The sequence below is a fragment of the Spermophilus citellus genome (assembly GCF_964194105.1).
Source record: "Spermophilus citellus genome assembly, chromosome: 2".
Lineage (NCBI taxonomy): Eukaryota > Metazoa > Chordata > Mammalia > Rodentia > Sciuridae > Spermophilus > Spermophilus citellus.
Genome location: NC_138183.1, coordinates 13562019 through 13566578, shown reverse-complemented (window position 1 = coordinate 13566578; position 4560 = coordinate 13562019).

Genomic DNA, 4560 nt, shown 5'->3' with positions numbered 1-4560 from the left:
CATACACACATACAGACATACAACACAAAACAGAAATGTGCACACATAACATACAACACATAAGACAATAAAGGCCTTGTAGTTTTACCTAGGTGAAATCTCCATTGCAATGTTTAAAAACTCCACAGTCAAAAAATAAAACAGTCAAAAAATAAAACTGATCAGAAAAACATTAACCTAGGTTTGTATGAGCTCAAAAATAAAATAGAACTTTACGATGTGGGAAAAATGCAATAATAAAATAGATATTGAAAAAAGCACCATGGTTAAACACTGTCGCAGATGTAAGAATAGCCAAACTGGAGCTCTGGATATCAGCTGTTATGGATTTGAGTCAAATCATCTTCTTTTTCTGTAGAAATTGCTTTAGTTAATCTCTCTGGAATCCAAATCGGCTGCTGTTCTCCCTGCGGAAAAACACAGACGGAACCCCGATTCCAGACAATAACTGGATCAGGACCTTTCCATTGTCCTGTTAGAACATCTTTCCAAAGTACCTTAGGCTTATGTACATTTTTCGGATACATATGTCTTTCCGCAGCACTAAGTCCTGATGAATCCAAATTTAAAAAGTTTAGAGTAAAAAGGGTTATTTTAAGTTTATCTTTGGGGGATATATACCCCTTACCAATTCCCTCTTTTTGCTTTAATAGGTACGTTTTAATAGTTTGATGAGCTCTTTCAACTATGCCTTGTCCCTGTGGATTGTATGGGATTCCTGTTATATGAGTAATACCGAATGATGAGCAAAATTGTTTAAAAGAGGCAGATGTATAACCAGGACCGTTATCAGTTTTTAACTGTTTAGGAACACCCACAGTGGCAAAATTTTGTAAGCAATGAGCTATAACATCTTTAGTTTTTTCTCCGGCATGAAGGGAGCCCATCAAAAATCCAGAAGAAGTATCAACTGTAACATGTAAATATTTTAATTTTCCAAATTCTGGCAAGTGTGTGACGTCCATCTGCCAAATATGGTTAGGTATCAGTCCTCTAGGATTGACTCCAAGATTAACTTGTGGTAGAAAGGTCACACAATTTTGACATTGTTTTATTATATGCCTGGCTTGTTCCTTAGTTATTTTAAAATGCTTTTGTAAAGTATTAGCATTAACATGAAACCTTTTATGAAAATTTGTAGCTTCTTCTAATGTAGAGAAAATATGTACATCATGTGTAGTTTTATCTGCTAAATCATTGCCCAAACTAAGGGCTCCAGGCAATCCTGTATGTGCCCTAATATGTCCTATAAAGAATGGATCTTTTCTGTCCCATATTAGACTTTGTATAGTGGAAAACAAAGAAAAAACAGTAGAGGAAGGGGAAATCCTACCAGCATCTTCAAGGGAATTAATAGCATTAACTATATATTGACTATCAGAAAATAAATTAAATACAGAATCTTTGAACATCACAAAAGCTTGTAAAACTGCATTAAGCTCTACCTTTTGAGCTGATTGTTTGGGTACTAAAAATGTAAAAGTTTGATCAGGGGTAACTACGGCTGCTGTACCATTATTAGACCCATCAGTGAATATATTTGGAGCATTCATGATAGGTGTTTTCCTTGTCATTTTAGGAAAAATTACAGGATGCCTAGACCAAAAAGACAACAAAGGATTCGATGGCAAATGATTATCAAATGAAACATTAGATTTACACATGATTATTGCCCAAGTATTTAGCTCATTAGCTAACTCATCAATTTGATCCATAGTATATGGAGTAATAATTTTATTGGGAGAAATTCCAAACACTCCCTTTGCAGCTCTTATTCCTTTGAGTATTAATTGTCCTACAGCCTCAGGATACCTAGTAAGAATAGTGTTAGGAGAATAAGATAAATGTATCCACAATAATGGACCTTCTTGCCAAAATACTCCTGTAGGAATATTTTTTGTTGGTAGTACAATAAATAATAAAGGCAAACTTATATCAATTCTATCTAAATGCATATTTTCCATATAAGTTTCAATAATTTTTAATGCCTTTCTAGCTTTAGGAGTTAACATTCGGGGTGAATTAGGATCTGATGGACCCTTTAGAATATCAAATAAAGGTCCCAACTCTCCTGTTGGTATGCCTAGATAAGGTCTTATCCAATTTATGTCTCCCAATAACTTTTGAAAATCGTTGAGTGATTTGAGTTGATCTACTCGTATTTGAATTTTCGGCGGACGGACCATGGTTGAGGATAATAGAACCCCTAAATAATTAATTGGAAAATTTAATTGTACTTTATCTATTCCTATCTCTAGATTATAATTTTTTAATAAGTTCGTAAGTGTGGCATAACATTCCAGCAATATGTTTTTATCTTTATGTGCTAATAATACATCATCCATATAGTGAAATATTTTTAGTTCAGGATTTTGATTTCTAAGTGGCTGGATTGCTTTATTTACATAGATTTGACACATAGTTGGACTGTTAGCCATACCTTGAGGGAGTACTTTCCACTCATATCTCTCATCAGGACCTTCATGATTTAATGCAGGGATAGTAAATGCAAAACGTGGACTATCCTCGGGATGAATTGGAATCGAAAAAAAACAATCTTTAATATCTATAGATAAAACATGCCACGTTTTTGGTAAAGCAGACAATTGAGGAATCCCTGATTGAGCAGGTCCCATAATAACCATCTCATTATTAATGGCTCTTAAATCTTGCAATAATCTCCATTTACCCGATTTCTTTTTGATGACAAAAATGGGAGTATTATGGGGAGATACGGAAGGTTGTAAATGTCCTTCCGCTAATTGTTGTTTGACCAGATCATGGGCTACTTGTATCTTTTCTTTAGTCAAGGGCCACTGAGGAACCCACACTGGTCTTTCTGATTTCCAAGTAATTTTGATTGTCTCAGTGGCCCTTTCTGAAAATCCAACCCATGTCTGTCTGTTCCTTGATCTAATTGAATTGGTGCTGCTAAACCTTGTTCTTGTTTTCCTAATCTTTTTTCTTTCTTAACACCTTGTCTAGCCCTAGTAGTGGGCGCATTAGAATTGATGTTATTTGTTAACATCAAACCTAGTTGATCCAGGACATCTCGTCCCCATAGATTAATAGGAAGGTGATCCAAAACATATGGTTGTATAGTTCCTTCACATCCTTCAGGATCCTTCCAATCTAATACCATAGAACTTCTATGGGGATTAGTAGCCACTCCTAGGCCTCGAAGCGTTTGAGTGGCTTGTTGTAATGGCCAATGTTTTGGCCATTCTCGACGAGATATAATGCTAAGGTCAGCACCTGTGTCCAGTAGCCCATTAAACTCGTGCCCTTGAATATTTAGTTTTAGCATCGGGCGAGAATCTAAATTTAAAGACAACATAGCCCAATCTACCCCTGTGGAGCCTAATCCCTTAGAACCTCTTTCTACATTATGACTAGAGAACTTATTATGTAGGCTGGGTATTATTAACAACTGTGCTATTCTATCTCCAGGTGAAATTACTGATATACCTCCTGGAGAACTAGCTATAATTTTTATTTCACCTACATAATCGGGATCAATTACCCCAGGACTTATCATAAGTCCTTTTAATGTAGATGAACTACGTCCCAATAATAAGCCTACTGTTCCTTGGGGAAGAGGTCCTTTTACTCCTGTGGGAATGATTTGAACTCCCATCTCTGGAGTTAATACTGCTCTGGCAGAGGCGCAGATGTCCAACCCTGCGCTCCCTCGGGTTTGTCTGATGAGGGATTTAATGGACAATGTGTCCTGGGCACCACCCTGATGGTGTTGCTGGGTTCCTCCACTGCCCCGTATATTTGTGGTTTTGGGCCCCGGAGCATTGGGCCCCTCACTCCGTTTTTTGGCAATGAAGCCTGATGCCTTTCTCCACGATATTGTGGGTAAATACCTGATCCTTGTCTGTTTTTTGATAACGGAGTACCTTCTATGGTGGTTTGAGAACGGCATTCATTAGCCCAATGTCTCCCTCTACGGCATCGTGGGCAAATACCCGGTATTCTATTCCTTTGATTTCTAGTTTTGTTAAAACCTCCTCTTATAGGGCAACTCCTTTTAAAATGTCCTGTTTGTTCGCAATTATAGCATGTTTCTGGCCTGGCATCTAAAGCCTGTTGTACTGCAGCTGCCAAGACTTGCCCTTGTTCATTAATATCTCTACATAGTTTAATATATGTATTTAAGTCTTCATGTCTCCATGGTCTAATAACCTCTCTGCAGCAACGATTCGCTTGGTCATAAGCAAGTTGTTTTATTAATGGCATTGCTTGATCTGTATCCCCAAAAATTTTGGCGGCTGTTTGAATAAGCCTATCTACAAAGTCAGCGTAAGGTTCATTAGGTCTCTGTATTACCTTAGATAGCTGACCTTGTGAATCTCCATGTCCTTGTAAAGTCTTCCATGCCCTAACTGCGTCTACAGCAATTTGTGCATATACAGCAGGATCATATTCAATTTGTTGCCGTTGACCCTCATAAGGTCCTTTTCCTAAAAGCATTTCTAGATTTCTTTGAGGGTAACCGGCTGCTGCATTTCGCCTAGCTGTCTCCGTGCAAAATTCCTCATTGGCAACTTTCCA